Below are 19740 nucleotides of genomic sequence, written 5' to 3'. Positions count from 1 at the left end.
ATATCATTATATCATTATCTTTGAATTCACCACATTTTACAAATTCAGATATATTATTTAAATTTGAGAAAATACTTTTGTTAATATTTCTAGTCATGGTGAGGAATTTGGATGAGGTACCTGATTTAATTTTTATCTACATGATCACTGAATATGCTCTTGCATTACTTTATGGCTTTAATAAAATCAACAGCTAATTCAGGGATATGTACTTAGACCTAAGTCTGCTGTACTCTATGAAGGCTAAAAAAAAAAAAAGCTCAAGCTTAACTCCTGGTGACTTCATGGACACATCAATGTAGCCTTTTAAGCAGCAATATAGAAATAAGTTTGCCATTGCCTTCTTCCAGCTCTGAAAGATAAGAGTTGTGCAATAAATTTTCTATGAAAGCAACTGGCTACAAAAGATGCATGCACTATCACAAATAAGCTTACATTGAGAGGGTCTGTCATGGCAGAATGACCACTATTGACTTGCAACCTCATCCGCTTCTGCTGCTAACATGGCAGCCTAAAAGGGTCATTTGCTTAAATCTCTGAGAAACATCGTTCCTCATCTTTTTAAGGTTAAATAACAGGGCGAGAATTTACTTGAGATTTTTGTTCTTAGAATCTTCCCAAAGAAAGAGCAGCTTGGCTCTGGGATGGAGAAAGAAAGCATGCAGAACATAAACCAATTCTAAGATAATAAAATATAATTTTCCAGGACTTTGTAAAGAGTCAGTCACACACAGGCTTCTGATAGCAGCAAATGACAAGAAGCCCATTTTTAAATTTCATCTTATTTTCAATGTGCTCAAAGACTTTCCAATTCTTTCCACAGATACTTTTTTTCCCCTGAGGTTCAGCTCCACTTTAGATGATACTTTCACAATCCTTTTCTTCTAAACCCAACATTCATTCACGTTTCCCCTGTTGTTTTTTTATTTCTAATAAAGTATATAGTATTTTAAACAGACTTTTTCATGCCGGTTTGAATCTTGTAACAAGATTCCAAAAGCTAAGGCAGATTAGCTATTACTAAGTGGACATAAACCTTTGTTTTCAATTAAACAAGAGAATTTTCCTTTTTCTGGTCTGCTTCTAAATGCCTGTTGAAGAGAGGAAAAGGAGATTGTGGTGGCAATCACCAATGAACACATTAACTGCAGCATTGCCTCACAAGATTTTGGCTGGATGAGGCCATCCTGTGATCAGCATAAAAATCAGTCCTTAGTTCTCCACAATAGTTTATAAGGAGGAGATGTTTAATATTCAGCACTTACATATGGTTATGTGATGGCATCCTAATAAATTCAGTTCCTACTGTCCATCCTGTGAATAGACAAGCACCTTCATTCAATGTTACATTTAATTTCATTTATTTCATTTACGTACACCTTAAAAGGGCAAAGGCTTTAGTGAGAGAGTGGGGGAGGGCTTAATTTTCAAAGCATCCTTTCTTTTGCTTGTAGTGGCTCACCCTGCCACTCAAACGTGTCAACTGTAGAAATAAATGGAAGCCAAAGCAAGCCATTCTGCAAAAGATTCTTAATATTTAGAATATTCTTGAGGATTTTATATGTTCACAGCCATAAATACATATATATTTACCCATCAAATTTCAGAAATCAAAAAAATCCCATTCAGAAACAATGCAGGTTCTGAGGTTTTGCTTCATTAAAAATACAGGAAACCAGAAGTTGCCCTCACCCTTTATGTTTTTATTCAGCTGAACAAAGACGGGCTTCTCCAAAAAGAGAGAAAAGCCCCAAATATCAGAAAAGCCTTATTTTTATACCTACTTTGATTACATAAGCAATGCACCCAGCAAACTGACAAACATAAGATAAAAGACTTCGCTCTTTAAGGCTGGCACACTGTAGATAAGAAAGGAAGAAAGCAGAAGTAGCTAATATGTTCCTTTTGGGTGTTCTCCCAAGACACCATATGTTCACATTTGGGTCGTTTGGGTGTTTCCCCAAGACGACGTGTGTTCCCGGGTAGGTTAGGATATTGGGTGTTTCCTTTGCTGTCCTTTCATGATCTTGCATTCATGGTTCTGCAAGTGGCCAGAGAGAGCAGGGCCATCCGCACGTAATCACAATTGATACTGTCTCCTAAGTCCAGGTCATCAATACTTTGCTTATTTATTATTTTATAAATTTTTGAAATCTGGAAAATATAATGAAACAGTGCATTGTGGACATTAGAAAGAAAGCACAGGGAAAGTATCAAAGTCAGAGAAACCTGCAGCCTTCTGTTTATAACCACTGTGCTACTACAACAGACATGTCAAACACAAGGCCTGGGGGCCGGATCCGGCCCGCGAAGTGGTTTCATGTGGCCCGCGAAGCCATCCTGGAAACAGTGAGGGAACGGCCCCCACTGCCTTGGCCCTGGCCCAGAGACCCTCCTTCTGCCAGAGACCCTCAGATCTGTCCCACTCCTGCCCAGGCCCCCATAGGTACCCTTGATGCGAACGATGTAGAGCTGGCCATTCCCACCCAGTAGGCCATACACACTCTAGCCATGCCCACCCAGTAGGCCATGCCCACCCCTGGCCATACCCACCCGGCCCCCTGAGGGCAACCACAATGCTGATGCGGCCTTAAATGAAATTGAGTTTGACACCCTTGTACTACAACCTTCATACAAGGAAAAAGACCCAAAATGTACCAGACACCATTTAAGCATTGACTCAATTGAAGGGGAGTTCTTGCCTCTAAAATAGCTCATGAATCTCTGAGGTTATCCTGAACAAACTGAAGCAAGCTATCCCAAAGAGACAGAAGTGCTCTTGGCAACATATCATGGAAAACTGTGTTTTGAAAGTGGAGCAGAAAAATGTACCATGAATTACTTTGATATTAAGTATAGAATTAACAGGGTGGGTTGCGGTCTGTTTCTATCCTCCAGAAATGATGGTTAGTCTATTGTGGTGACATGACAACAGGCAACATATTTTTAAAAATCAATTTGAAACGCAATGCTTATTCTAAACATAATATTCCAAATTCATTTTTAAAAAATGAACATCTGAATCCCGAATGCATCCTGAGTTAATGAGTAAGTGAAAGGACTTACATTTTCTTTCCCAAGCTTCCTCAAATTTCAGGTTATAATAAAAAGATTTTGTATCTGAAGTTTACAAAATTAGAGAGTTACTGAGGCGTGTTGCAGCTTGCATTTTTTATCCCTGCAAGATCACTTCATTACATGGAACAGCAGATTCTCTTAAACTGATAACAAAACTATCTATCTAATAATTGTGGGATGGAAGAACATATTTTTTTTCCGTTGTAAAAAACCTGCATGGACTAAAATTGCACTTATTTTAATTAGATTATTCAAGGTGCAGTTTATGTGATTTTCTTCACCAGCCTTGAAGCAAGCACCATAAAAAACTCAATGTACTAGTAAATTACTATGATGCACTACTATAATCATTGTCATTAGCTATGCATTAAGCTAACGTTTATAGTTTTAGTGTTCAGTGAACTGCACAGCTGCCTGCCTATGTGTTGCCTAAAGCCATAGTTAACACATTCACAGAAGCTTCTTAAAAGCAGATTCTAACTATCAGGCCAATAGCAGCTTGAGCTAAAGAAATTATGTCTGTGCAATGTTTTCTAATGAGCAACTCTTCATTGCTTACTACAAAGCAATTATTTTGCCATAATGAATTGGCACTCACAACAGAAGTGTGGGTTGGTTAAAGGGATTTTACCTTCTTTGAACACCAATTTATTCAGCATTTTTCCTCTCTCATAAGTTTTATCACTACCCAACAAATCACTGATTTAGACCTAAAATTAAGACTAGACTGAATTCTCCCAGAACATTTTCAAATCTATTCATTCTGGTGTATGAGCTCAGCCTAAACTAGACCTAATTTGTTAATCATACACCACCTCTTCAGGAACAGAATTCTGTGTATTGCTTTTGAATCACTGTTCCAACAGTAGTTAGAAATGTATCCACTCAGCTTTAATTGCTCCACCAGTTTCACTCTTTTTATGATGCATAATTTTAGTAAGTATGTTGGTTATAGTAGTAAAATGTAATACAAACAAAAAATAAAAAGAGGAAGAATAAAGGTGCAAAAAAGAGAGAAGAAAAAAGCAAGAATATAATGAATAAAAAATATAAAGAAATGACTTCCAACCTTCGTCACAATAAACAAATTTAGTGACTCTTCATTGCCTCTTAGGTTACAATTAACTGTTCAACCTATAACCCATCCCTTATCTGTAGACAAATCCATGCCACATTATCTTTTAAGTCCATAAAGAGTTGCCAGAGATAACAACATATCTTATTTTAACCTTGATCAAATAAACTAACTTTATATTCCATCCTTTTATTTCTAAGTCTTTATCTTTAGCTAATTCAAAAAAAAATTACTATTTATTTGTATCCCACCTTTATTATTCTTGTAAGATTTGATTTTTCTTCATTTCATTTTTGTCCCATCACACAGAATTCTTCAAGGTTTTAAGAAGTCTCTTTTGTAAATCCAATAAGAAAAAAAATGTCCCAGTCGCTCTCTTGGTTTATAATCTGGATTTCCCTCTAGTCAGATAAAATTTGTTCTACATCTGTCATTTCTTTAATAGCATCTACTATCCAGTTTTTAAATCATGAAATTGCATATCTCTGTCTTGCAAAAACCAAAACAGATCTATTTCTCATGAGAAGCTGTTTATCATAAGGAATTCCAAAACCTTGTTTAAACAGTATCTAGAACTTTAGTCTATTTATAACTTTCTAAGATAAAAATCTTATTCAGTTTTTTGCTCTTTATTTCATATTCCATATGTTAAGCTTGCAACTAATTTTTCTTTTGTTCAGAGTTGAAGTTAAATTCTCCCAATACTTTTCAGATGTGTCATTCTAAAGGTCTTTTAACAGCTTTAAAATTGTTGCAATTTCCAAAGTGATTAGAAATGAGGTTGCAAACTTTGTGTCCTTCAAAAGGCCCAATTATGGATCCAAGCAAGATGGCTAATCCCTTCATGTCCCAGCCATCAAATCCACAGAAAAACACTGTCTTGTGATCTTCTCACAAGGAAAAGCAATCCAGAGCATCTGTGGGCACTCTACTGTTCACTCCTATTCAGAGAAGTTTCCAGCAACTGATCTACTCACCAGTTCCTTCATCTATGTTGCTGTTGTTGGCTCTTCAATTCATCATTCCTCCCTCAGAGGTCCAGTTTCACTGTCTTTAAGAAGGCAGGACATGAATTACCATATCCTGACTCATTTACCTTACTGCATAGAATTTAGCATGAACCATACTCCCACAAATATAATGCACAAAATATTTCTCAACACATTGTTTTATAGATCACATAGCATCAACCTTGGATCAACTTGACTCATGTCTTCTCTTGACTCCACACCCCATCTCATAGTGATGTTCGAAAGCACGTAAAAATGCAAGTAGAAAAATAGGGACCACTACGGTGGGAAGGTAACAGCGTTCCGTGCGCCTTTGGCGTCTAGTCATGCCGGCCACATGACCACGGAGACGTCCTCGGACAAGCGCTGGCTCTTCGGCTTTGAAACGGAGATGAGCACCGGCCCCTAGAGTTGGAAACGACTAGCACGCATGTGCCGGGGAACCTTTACCTTTACCTTTTTATAGCCATGATGTGTCCTTCCATATGAAACTATTCTGTAATTTGTAATTGTCATCAGAAGCTCTGTGATACATCTCATCACCTTGATAACAACTTAATAAGGCCTTTTTGGTAGTTCCTAGCTTATCTGCATTGAACAGATTGTCTCTCGTTTATGATAGATTTGGATAAATGTTGCCCTTCTTTAATTTCTGTGCTTACTCCTTAATTTGACAATCATTCTCAATTGATTGGCATGTTTATCTCTTTTCTTGTGTTTCAGTATAACGTTATTTTTATAACGTATTTCCATGTACTTTATTACAGACATCACTTAAATAATAACATTCAAATGCCTGTTGTTTCTAGAGGAGTCCCAATGCTATTATACCCAGAAGCTGTTTGCCCTTTAAATAACCAAGGAATATATTGTTACTTACTGAGATTTCACAAAAGAACATGATAGTGGTGCATTGACTTTTTCACAATTTCTGAAACAGACTGTTTCAAGGATGCTTATTTCTACCATTCCTCGTAGAATAATGCTTTGTTTCTTTGCAATGACAAACAATGAATTTCATCAGAAAAATCCTCAAGCAGCGCAGTAGGCTAACTTACCAGACCTTCTATCCTTGAGACATTATCTGTATATTTCTATTATTTAGTATTACTTTATGTCGCTGCTATTTTTGTTTAATTTGCTGCTTTTATTTAACTATCAAATACACACAGTAAACCTATGTTTGGAGCAAATTAATATTCTATTAGTTATATAATGAACATATCATTAAAAATTTTCTTCCAAAAATTTGAAAGATTATTCCATTTCCACTAAAACTGAAACAATGTTCTCTACAGTTTACAGTGATAATTCTTTAGGAATAGATGCCATCATTCAGGATATTTAATCCATATCTCCAAGTTACCTTCAATTGCCTTATCACAACATCAGTCAATTCGGCTCAGGAGTCACCAACCCCCAGGCCTAGGTCCAGTACCGGGCCAGGGGCTGTTTGGAACCGGGTTATGGAAATGGTGGGCAAGTGCGCAGGCAGCTCCATTTGTATGAGTAGCAGGCATGCCTGTGTGTTGCTCACACAAATGGAGCTGCGTGCGTGCATTGCTCACCCAATGCTTATAAGGAACCATCCCCTCTCCCACTCACATGCTGATCTGCAAAGCTGGAAAGGTTGGAAACCAGTGATCTTGTTGGTTCCATTGACAATGAAAATGAAGCCTTGTGACTACTCTGAACTGCATAATCAATCATGCTTTGTATAGGTTTCAAATTTTTCTCTCTTATGTACCTTATCATTTCACGAGGTTCTTATCCAAGTCCTCTCCATGAGGTTAAGTAGGCTTCTACAAGTTATAGAGGTTTTATGGAATTCCCTATTCAGAGAGACTTAACTGACACCCACACTAGTATCATTTCAGACCACGTGAACACCTTTCTGTTTCCCCAGGCTTTTTAACTGGTCCTAAGTTGTACTGTAATTGCATTTTAATTCATATTATTTTAGTTTTGGATGATGTCTTACAGCCACCTAACTTACATGGTATTTCTCACAACCTATTTTTTTTATAAAAAAATGATGGTGATCTGGGTATGATGCCCATCATCCCCTTCATCACCAGGATTGATTCAGCTGAACTTCTTTTCTGATGTCAAACTATAAGATAAAAATGAATATAATAATTTCTTAGCAATAAATGTTGAAGAATATTTTACCCACACAATAGGAGATAGCAATTTCTAAATACTGCATGTATTCAATACTTTCAACCCATAAGAAAACTAGTTCTTTTTCACCTAAGTTCCAGCCAAGTATATAATCCAATATTGGACTGACTGTTCAAAAGTGTTGCCTTTTTCAAAAGTAATCTACATTTATACGTTGTCCTGAAATTATTTCATCATTAATCTTATCCACAGTCTTCAACTTCCCACATCTGCCCTTTTAAAAAATGTATCATTTAATCCTGCAATGCTAAAATACATATCAAACCATGATTACTTCTGAATTATATCTTTGAGAGGCAAGATAATTTAACATTAATTAAACCTAAGTATATAAATTATTATAAATACTTAAACAAGCTCTGATTTATTAATTGATAAGAAAAAGTGTAAGTACATTTCCAGTTTTGAATAACATCACTCTATAATTTATTCCATCATCACCTTGTGCAATCTTAAATGAAGAGATATAATTCAACTATTTAGTCTTTAGACATTGTTCAAAACATTTTTCTAATTAGTTCATTGTGTGGCCTTGCATGTTGATGTGCAGTTTTCATTAATTCAATTGCATTTATTTGTATTTTCAAAGTGTTCATTATGTCATATTAAGCATTTTCTTTGTTCAGCTGTTATAGCATTTCATAAGACATCTTAAATTGCTTTGAAGAAGCAAGTTAGCAACTTCTCAGTAGGTTTCCTGCAATTCCAATAAAGCCTAATCAATTATTCTCTTAAAATCCATGATGCCACAGTTTACATTTTGCCTTTCCATGTTAAAGAATAAACTATGGTCTGCTCAATATGCACACAATCCTTGATATATGTTAAGAAATGAAAATTAAATTAAATTTCTTTGTATGAAAAAACTACAAGGAGGAACTTCTTCGTAGCCTTACATCTTCAACTTACACCCAAACAGGAAAATACCTCTAAATGCTTGCTATTTATTCTAATTTTTAAAAAAGGTAGGAACACAACCTCATTTCTAGTCTATGTGAATTTTTCCAGTAATTCTTACTCTATGTAAGGCTCCTGCTCAGGAAATATGCATTAGATCAGGGATGTCAAACTGCCAGCCTGCGGGCCGGATGCATCATGCCGAAACCGCGCCTACACCACTGCCAGCAATGGAAAAAAAGTCATGATACATTGTGATACGTCACGTGATGTTGCAAGTTTGACAGCCCTGCATTAGACGAACCTGCATTAAAACAAATATCTGCTACTTTCCTCGAGTTATTTCTGCCATTGCTTGGGACCTGTGAGCCCTGAGAAGCTAAGACTGGATGATTATAATTAGTTACAAACTGTGTTAGGACAAGGCGATTCTAATATAAGACTGATATTTCACCAATGGGGAGAATTGGTCAGAAAGTGGGCTTGGGGAGGGGGGGGAATTGGAACTATTTATTCGCAAGAGAACTCGTCATATTCCAACTCTGCATCTTGCCTGTTACATTATTCATTACATAAAAGACAACAGGAGTGATGAAAGTACATCATGCTGCTAAAAAGGGGGATGAGTCAGCACCCAATTACAAGTGAATTGCTTCTCAAAGAACGTGTACTTATTTGCAAGCTATATGAGGTGAAGAATAGAAAACAACAGTTTTAAACAGGTCTAAAAGTTTACTAATTTAAACTAACAAGATCCTCTAGATTAGACAAAGGTCAACATTAACAATTGGGAACATTCCAGACTGGCCAATAACCTTGGAATAGACTGAATAGTTGCTGTAATCCATACCAGGGATAGGCTATAACAGCAATTGCTTAACGAACATCTGGAGACTCCTTTCCTGATTTATTTATTTATTATTTTATTTTAATTCCATTTATATCCCGCCCTTCTCCGAAGACTCAGGGCGGCTTACAAGCTTAGCAGTAGCCTTCATTCTATGTATATGCCTGCTTATTAGGGCTTTCACACACACCCCAAGCGGCATTATTACAAAGTCAGCTTAATTGCCCCGAACAATCTGGGTCCTCATTTTACCTACCTCGGAAGGATGGAAGGCTGAGTCAACCTTGAGCCTGGTGGGATGCGAACCTGCACTAATTGCAGGCAGCTGGTGTTACTTAAGGAGGCATTAGCCCACTGCTCCACCAAGGCTCTGATATGGGATTAAATGTGCCACGTTCTCACCAACTGATCATCAAAGGAGGTTTTGGTGGCCTCTAGTTAGCTTTCTTTAAAAAAAATGTAAGAAGTGATTGTGTTAATACAATGTCTACTTTAGACATAAAATAACCCTTTCACTACAATTGTGTAAAACTACTTTATTCTCCCCTACCCGCAAATTCATATGGCTCCAAGGTTGATATTGTCATCATCTTTGAAAATGTGGCTATTGTCCTCCATTTTGGGCTAGAATGGTTATTGAGCCCTGCTGGTTTCTTGTTGATATAATATGTATCTATTTTAACCTATTTTATTCTTCCTTACTTTTTAAAAAGTTACTCCATCTAGAGTCCTTTGAAATCAGATGACATATATTTCTCAAATAAATTATTTATATTTATTATTTTATTTATTAATAAATACACCCCATATGCACAATATGCATTCATACCTTACTCTTAAGTGACAGTGGGGCTTTTTGTTTTGGTTTAGTATATTTATGAGTCTACAGTATATGAAATCAGGCAACTGGGTTAACAAACTATGGTGATATACATGTAGATATATGCATTAAATGTTTTCTTGATTAACTATTTAAATATTTCTGAATCACACACTAAAGTTTTTTCCCCCCAGACAAATAAAACAATGGGTTAGGGTGATAAATCCCCAAGACTTAAGTACAATTAAGCTGATGAGAGTTATTATTAATATATTTCAAAAACAGTACATAGGCTTTAAATAGCCATAAATGAAGCTTATAAAACTAACTACTAGACTGTAAAAGTCATCAGAATTTATTCAAACATCAACAAATGAAAAAAGCTTCTAGTTTCCTATCCACACAAAGAGATGATTAAGATTTGAGCTTCAGCTTTCTTTAGCTTTCAAAGAAAGTTGTTCATTAAATCAGCAGATAGTAAAGGCAAGGGCATAATTCACAGTAGAACAAGGGTGGACAGCAATTCTCAGGACCACCCTGAGCCTTGGAGAAAGATGCGGAATAGTTACACTTCAAAAATAATGAGAAAAACCAGGAGAAAAGCTAAGTTTGTTTTTATTTGCATGTCAATATAAATAAAACTAAATAAAATCAAGTGGGATTACTTACATACATTTATTCACATTCACTTCTAGTCACATTTAAAATTACAATTCCATGACAATTTCTGGAGGATCTTTAGAGGTCCACCTAAGATTCTCAGAAGAAGACAAAGATCTGTTTTGCATGGAATAAATCCAGATCTTTTCCTTAAGTTACCAAGATCTTAGGTAAAAGAGAAAGCAGTCAGCTTAAACTATAAAATCTGGTGTACTGCTTTATTATAGCTAATATCCGATTATATTTGAGTTATTACATTGTTAGGATTTTACTGCTATTGTTTGATTACGTAAAAATTGACTGAAGGCCATGGACTATGTTTGTGACCCATCAGCTATAAAGAATAGAACTATTTAGATTTGCAAGAATGTTAAACTTATCATTTGCTAACTTCCTTGGGGAAGCCCATTCCAGCACAGCTGATTTATCAGCATTATTTACAAATGGAAATAGAGGAATATTCCAAATAAGTGGAAAGATTGTATCATTAGAATAGATTTATTTCTAGTGTAGCTTCTGCCCTAGTTCTTTCTCAGAGGGCCAAGTGTTGCAAGGCAGTCCAAGGACCTAGTGCTCTATAGGTATTTTTGTCCCAGGAGAAAACGACTTGTGCATCTTTTAAACCTCAACCTGAATACCAGTCATGCCCTGAAAAGCTGCCCAAGTAATACAGACCACTAGCATTACAGTATCTCCTCTGTGAATTTATTTTTTTCCTCGCTTGCAGTTCCACTTTAACTTCATCTTCAAACTGCCAGCAGATTCAGCTTGAATTCCCATCTGAGCTGCTTCTCTGCTTAATTATCATACTAGTAAAAAACTCCGATGTAGGGGTAAGCAAAAGTGCAAAAAATTTCAAGGGCATCTTTTGGCAGAAAAAAAAGAACAAAACTGAAATTGGAGGACAAATTTTGGAAAAGTGTTAATTCTTGACAAGTGCTCAGATAGGCTTTTTTAAGGGTATGGTTTATTCTTCAGTCACAAATTCTATTTTTAATAACATTTCCCCTTTGTTCTGCCTACATGCATTATCTGATATCTTCACAAAATCCACCTAATATAAGACCTACCCCAAGAATGAGCAATAGGGTAGGGGTGGGGGTGGAGCTGCCCCACACGCCCCACACCCACTTACTGGGCCTCCCATGAATCCTCACTGTATTTCAGAGTCAGAGGCCTTTCCGGAAGGCCTCTGCAGCTGAAAACCAAGCTATGGATTCAATCTGTAGCTTAGTTCTCAACTGCAGAGGCCTTCCAGAAAGGCCTTTGACTGCAAAATGCAGGCCGGAGCTCCATTCTCAGCTGCCGAATGAAGATGCTCCTTTGGCCACAGAAGTGGGCCGTCTGGGCAGAGCTGTTGGTGCCACCACCATGAAGTGAGTGGAAAAGACACCCCCCGAAAATATGATCTTGGGCACAAAAAAAGAGGAAACATGATATTGTGATCTAGAGAGTAAAATATTCAATATACTGTATGACAAAGAAGAGTATCTGAAGAATATAAATTCTTCCAATTATTCAAAAACACACTACAGGCATAGCTTTTCCCAATTATTTCTGGTATGCATTCACTTTAGTGAGCTGAGATGACCTTAAGAGTTATCAGAGAACAAAAAAAACCCTACAAAACTGTAATTGTACCTAAAATCTTTGAAGATGTAGATACAAATACTACTGACATAGAAAACTGTTGTTCTGAGAAGGGTATGCTAAAAATGTTTTGGCAAGATTGATGTTTAATGTGCAGCCAAATTTTGCTTAGAGAGGGTTTATAAAACACACTGTAAACTAAGTAATCTGTAAACAAATAGTTACAGAAGATTAACAGTACACTTTTTCTGTTTTCTATCCTCTATGAATAGATCCATTTATCTTTATATTTAAGCAGAATTTATCTCAGCAGGAAATCATTCCTCAAGCTGACATTGTTGTCCTGGTAGATATATCGCCACAAATAAAATTCAAAAAAAGGAAACAAAATCAAAAAATAAATAGAGGAGGAAAATGTATTAAATTCACTTTGGACATCAGTGTAATTTCATGTAAAGCAATAGTTTAATACAAGTCTGAATAAAAAAATAAATATAAATTTCAGCTTCCAGGCACATGCTGCATTTTGCTGAAACTAGTAAAGAGGCAAAGGTTAGGAAGGATGGATGGATGAATATCTAATTTTATATCTTCACTACTACTCTAAACTACTTTGATCAGAAGAACATAATACAGAAAATGTAAACAAAAATGTTCTGAGGTAAATATATTCTGTCGAATTAAAAAGGTATGAGGAATAAAAAAAAATCCTGTTTTAGATTTATTACTAATGCTATTTAAAGAAGTCAACCGTTTTTTTAAAAAAAAACCTTCTAACATGGACACATGTAGAAATTATAAGTAGCAACTCCTCCTTTTCACCTTCCCCAAAAGACAGTTTATACTATCTGAAGGATGGGGGAGCTGGTGTGGAAAGAGAAAACAGCATGTTCGCAGAGCAACTTAGTGCCTTTCACTTATGTGAAGGAAGATACAATCCACTTTTCCATGGATTGAGAAGACCATTGGGAGAATGGGTACAGGGTACCTGTCAGACCTGCCCCAATTCAATCTCCTTAGCAAAGAATAGCCCTTGACTCTATTTGGTTAAAGCAAAGGTTCTTTTACTAAGTGTTGGTTGCACTTTCTAGATACAAAAAAGATGTAGGTTTGCCCATCCCACCCCCACTCCCCCTTGACCAGTCCATTTCCAGTCCAACTAGAGTTTGCCAAGATGTTTTAGGAACTCTGAGAAATTGGGGGTAATCTGCACATTTCTCTGGGTGCCTGGCCATGGGATGCTGATACAAATGGGATCTGGCTGCTTTGGTCATTATTGCCTGTCATTCCCCCCTCCCAATTTCCCATCATGTACCCACAAAGATTTACTGCCCTCCCTCTTCTTCCCCCTTCCAGCTTTTGATGGCAGGATGCCTGGGAGGTATCATGATAACCCTAAGTGAACAACTGGAGGTGGGCATGTGTCAGTCAGCCTTTTGACATAGACCAGACTAGGAAATCAAAGTTAGGAATGCCAATACTACTTTTATTGCAGAGTTACATAACAGAATCTTGCAAGTCTGAATGCACCTCTCCCTCCTATCTTTAGCTTTAAAAAAACTAGTCAAGTCTGAGATGTTTCACAAATTACATTTATGCTTTCGACTCAAATTTCCTTTATCTGATTACTGTCTTGATTGTGACTCTCCTGTTCCTCAAGGTTACTCTTACATCAGGGCCTTGCTTCCAAACTGACCTCCACAGACTGCTTGCACTCACAGAAATTTAAAATGAGCACTTTTGTTGCAGACCAAGGAAAGATGAGAAGAGCAACTTTCATGTAAGACTTATGTCCTGCATTCATATCCTCATCAAATTAGTGAGGTATCTTCACACAGATGCAAGGAGGATGTGTGGATGAGCTCTCAGACAATGTACGACTGACCACCAATTAGCAGTTAATTGAACAAGAAAAATCATTTCATTTTCCAAGTGGATAAATACAGTACATGAGAGAAGAAATATGTTTCTGCAATCCTACTTGTCTAGTTGCTGCCTGATTGTGGCTTTTATTTCAGCTAGAGGAGAGTTTTTGAACTTCAGCAACTTGAAGATACATGGACTTCCACTCTTAGAATTCCCAAGCCAGCACACCTGTTAGGAAATTCTGAGAGTTGAGGTCTACACATCTTCAAGTTGATGAAGTTGATAATACTCTGAGGATTTCTCCATAGTCTGTGCAGGTATAGCAAAAGAAAAAAAATGGTCCAATCTTTCAAACTAGCTCCCACTGTCATACTCTTATCTACGTCTGCCCAAAATGAGACTGCAGTAACACTACTCTTTTCACAAAAATTAAAACTGCATGCAAAGAGAGAAGTCCAATGCAGTACTAGTTTTCCACTTCTCTTTAATTACAACAATAACCTTTTTTACATATATAAATTCACAGCATTTCAGGGGCTGGGTTTCAATTTTGAATCTTGCTCTTTTACTAACTATGCAGATAGGCAACTTTTTTCAGTGGACTGTAGATTGTAAAGCTGATTGCTTTTCTTACATCTATTAAAATTCAGACTACTGCTTTTATTATACTTGGGCTATCTGAAATTAAAGTATTATGCCTCAGCTGCACCTTTTAAAGAAATGTCTGAATAATCTGTCAACTGACTGCAGTTGCTTGCTATCAGTTAATTACAGGTCATTGTAGACTTATGACCATTTGATTAATGACAGTCTGAAGTTATGATGATGCTGGAAAGAGTGACTTGCAACTGGTCATCCTACTTATGACCATTGCAGAGTCCTCATGGTCACGTCATCAATATTTGGGTGCATGGCAACCAGTATGCATTATGATGGTTGCAATGTTCACCGCGGAGCTCCGGGAGATGAAGTGTCGGAGACGGGGCCTAGAGAGCCGTTGGAGATCCAGTCGATCCGAATCCGACCGATTGCGATTAAGAATCCTCACCAGGTCTTATCTCGCTGCGATAAGGGTGGCAAAATCCAACTACTTTTCCACCCTCATCGCATCCGCAGATAATCGCCCGGCTGCCTTGTTCAGGGTGACTCGCTCCCTACTGAACCAAGAGGTGAGGGAGGAACCCTTGCAGGGTCGTGCCGAGGAATTCGGTCAATATCTGTTGGATAAAATTGCTCAGATTCGAACCGGCCTGGACTCCAACTGGGCGGAGTTGGAAGAACAAGACATGGACAGTCTTGTCGACGTCATCTGGGAGGAATTTGATCCTGTGACTCCTAAGGAAGTGGACAGGATTATGAGGAGGTTGAGCTCCTCCACATGCTTACTGGACCCGTGCCCTTCCTGGCTGGCTTATGCGGCTCGAGAGGGGACACGAGGCTGGTTCCTGGCGGTCATCTCTGCTTCTCTGAGTGAGGGTCACTTCCCCACCGCCTTGAAGGAGGCGGTGGTGAGACCTCTCCTCAAGAAGCCGACGTTGGACCCATCCTCATTGAATAACTTTCGTCCAGTCTCCAATCTTCGCTTCCTTGCGAAGGTTGTTGAGAGCGTGGTGGCGCACCAACTTCCTCAGGTCCTGGATGAAGCGATTTATCTAGACCCGTGCCAATCGGGCTTCAGGCCGGGCTACAGCACGGAGACGGCATTGGTCGCTCTGATGAATGATCTCTGGAGAGCCCGGGACAGGGGCCATTCCTCTGTCCTAGTCTTATTAGACCTTTCGGCGGCTTTCGATACCATCGACCATGGTATCTTGCTGCGGTGCCTCAGGGGACTGGGAGTGGGAGGCACGGTTCTGAGTTGGTTCTCCTCCTTTCTCCAGGGTCGCTCGCAGTCGGTGCTGGCAGGGGGACAGAGGTCGACCCCGAGACCTCTCGTTTGCGGAGTCCCTCAGGGGTCGGTCCTCTCGCCTTTCCTGTTCAACATCTACATGAAGCCGCTGGGTGAGATCATTCGTAGCTTTGGAGTAGGGTACCATCAGTATGCTGATGACACCCAGCTTTTCATCTCAACTCCAAACAGCATCAGTGATGCCATCGACGTGATGTCCCGCTGCCTGAAAGCGGTCCGGGAATGGATGGGGAGGAACAGGCTTCAACTGAACCCGGACAAGACTGAATGGCTGTACGTACCGGCAAGCCAGGATACTCAGAGCATCCCACCCCTTAACATCGGGGATGAGTTACTACCCCCTGTTGATAGGGCCCGCAACCTGGGTGTCCTCCTAGACTCACAGCTTTCCCTGGAAGATCACATAGGAGCTGTGACCAAGGGGGCCTTCTCCCGGGTTCGACTGGTGCGCCAACTACGGCCTTATCTGGACCTGGATGCCTTACGTACAGTCACCCATGCCCTTGTGACCTCTCGCCTAGACTACTGTAATGCTCTCTACATGGGGCAGCCCTTGAGATCCACTCGGAAGCTTCAACTGGTGCAAAGTGCAGCGGCACGGACGCTTTTGGGAGCCTCCCGATACTCCCATATCACACCTCTCCTCCGTGCGCTGCACTGGCTTCCGGTTACCTCCCGAGTGAAGTTCAAGGTGCTAACAATGACATACAAAGCCCTACATGGCATGGGTCCGGACTACCTACGGGAGCACCTTCTGCCAATGTCAACACCCCACCGCCCTGTGCGCTCCCACAGAGAGGGCCTCCTCAGGGTGCCACCGCTCAAGGAATGTCGGCTGGTGGCCCCCAGGGGGAGGGCATTCTCAGTGGGTGCGCCAGCCCTCTGGAACTGCTTACCAACTGAAATCCGGATGGCCCCCGACCTCCGCACCTTCCGGCGCGACTTAAAGACTTACCTTTTCCAGCAGTCCGGCCTGGCCTGATAGCTCTAATTGGGGTCCCAGTTTGTTTTGATTATTGTTTTTCAGTACTGTTTCATTATGTTTGCCTACCTTACTCTGTACACCGCCCCGAGTCCCTCGGGAGAAGGGCGGTTTATAAAAATAAATAAATAAATAAATAAATAAATAAATAAATAAAATAAATGTTCTGGTTCATGTGATCACCATTGGAAACCTTCCCAGCAAAGTTAATGGGAGAAGCTAAATTAATTTACTAATGGTATGATTTGCTTAACTAATAGGGCAAAAACAGTTTTAAAATCAAGCACCACTTATGTAAGAAATGCATCTCTTAGCAACTGAACTTCCATCTCAGTTGTAGTTGTAAATCAAAAATCACCTATACGGAACATGCCTATTTTCTTATTAGCCTGCAGACACCAAATGCTATCATTCTGAATATTGTCTTCTGCTGCAGTTGCTTGCACAGGAATCAAAAAGGAAATCCATACATTAGATAGATGGTTTTGTTTAGCACATTTTCTAGGCTTATATTATGGAAATAAATATTTTTATAGACAGAATGTCACTTTGCACTCCATATCAAACCCTGTAACATCCCAACACAACCCACTATGGCTGTTTTCAAAAAGCTAAGCAGGGTCAGTATTGATTAGTACTTGGATAGGAGATGAACAGGAATCCCGGGACTGGGAAGTCAGATTCCTAAAAAAAAAAGGTAGCGGCAAGCTAATTTTATATCACTACCCAATAGAAATCAATATCAGTTTGACTGGAATACACAAAAGAGAGGGGGAGAAGCTGTGTGTGTTTCTGTGATTTATTTATTTATTGAATTTATATGGTCACCCATCTCCAGTACGTTGTCTGGCTAATAATTAAAAATAGAATAAAAACAAGAAACAAAAGTATATACACATCACACACAAATTAAATAAAAATATTAATCTGATTTGAATAGAAAGTGTAAATTTCCATGAGAAATTTGAGACATAACTGCATGACGAGCTCATATTCCTATCTGTAGTTAAGCAGGAACACTGCCATTATGTGCTCCATAAATTCATGGTAGAAGATAATTTAAGAGAAACTTGTGGCTAAACCAATCATCATGTGACATTTGTTCCTTTATTTTGTAATTTAATGACATGATTTTTACACTACCCAATTAGTAACACCTGGACAAATAGCAATAAAAGCTTAAAAACTATCTCATATGCAGTGGAGTGGAAGGGACACAGTAGTTATGATATAATAAATTAAATCAGCAAAAGCATAGCAGAGAAAAAGTAAAATAATAAAAGTCTTAAAATGCCATTAAAATATTTAGGAAGGTGTTGTTTTTTTGTAAAAGAGGATGATGTGACACCAAAAAGTTCATAATATAAAGTCAGTCTTTCTGTAAGGAATTTCTAAAGTACTACTGTATTAGGATTGAACAAACAGGTTTCAGCAAATATGTTTCTGCAATATATAGTATGCATACAATCAATGGAAAAATAAAAATATCAGAATAGAGTTTTTAATTAGACAGTTATGAAAGAGAAACTCAAAAATCCTACCCACTGAGTAGATACATCTTTTGAAAAATACATTATTTTTCTCTTTCATAGACTGACAGGACTTTTTCCTCACTTTTGTCAAAGTAATATGCTTATTGTTATATTTTGCTGTTATATTACTTTTTTATTGTCATACTGACTCATTTTTGGAAAATTAAGTAAAATTCTCTCTCTCTCTCTCTCTCTCTCTCTCTCTCTCTCTCTCTCACATGTGTGTATGCTTCTTTTGGGCTTGAGGTTTCTACATGTGTCCTACAGGTAACTTTGATATTTTCTGGCCTTTTTCATTTGATTTCAATCATGCTTGGCATCACACTCAACCTACTGGGAAAGAATGGGAATTATCATATTCACATTACTATTTCCACTCATCATTTTGCACTGAACTATAAATTACCCATTTACTCTGTAGCCTCGTAAGACGAAGTAATTTTGGCTTGAAAATATGGATTCTTTTATTTAGCAGAAATGAAATCACGTTTTCAAGCCAAAATTACTCTTCCTCTTACCTGATGAAGAGCTCTGAAGAACTCCAAAGCTTGAATTGTGTGGGAGGTTTTTTGAAAAATAAAAAACTTGAATTGGCCTAATCTTTATTTATTAGGATTTATATAGCTCACCTTTTCTCTAGAAGTTTGAATCAGCTCACCTGGATGCTTCCTTTCACTTTATGCCCACAACAACATATGAGATAACTTATGCTGAGGAGATTGGTGGTTTTAATTTTCAAACTTGAAGCTGAATCTCTCCAGTCCTAGGTCAACAGCTTAACCACTTCTATATGTCCTCCTAGATTTAGCATAGGGAGAGCAGGAGATTTTTCTACTAGCCAGCAGTATCTCAGGGGCTGCCACAAAGAAGAGGGAGTCAAGCTATTCTCCAAAGCACCTGAAAGCAGGACAAGAAGCAATGGATGGAAACTAATCAAGGAGAGAAGCAACCTAGAACTAAGGAGAAACTTCCTGACAGAACAATTAACCAGTGGAACAACCAGCCTCCAGAAGTGGTGAATGCTCCGACACTGGAAGTTTTTAAGAAGAGACTGGACAGCCATTTGCCTGAAATGGTATAGGGTTTCCTGCCTGAGCAGGGGGTTGGACTAGATGACCTCCAAGGTCCCTTCCAACTACTACTTCTTCTCCTTCTCCTTCTCCTTCTCCTTCTCCTTCCTTTTCCTTTTTCTTTTCCTTTTTCTTTTTCTTTTTCTTTTTTTCCTTTTTCTTTTTCTTTTTCTTTTTCTTCTTCTTCTTCTTCTTATTATTATTATTCTTATTATTATTA

The sequence above is a fragment of the Vipera berus genome (genome assembly GCF_964194415.1).
Source record: "Vipera berus genome assembly, chromosome: 2".
In the NCBI taxonomy this organism is placed as follows: Eukaryota; Metazoa; Chordata; class Lepidosauria; order Squamata; family Viperidae; genus Vipera; species Vipera berus.
The sequence above is the reverse complement of the archived record's forward strand: the minus strand, read 5'-3'. Positions refer to the sequence as shown.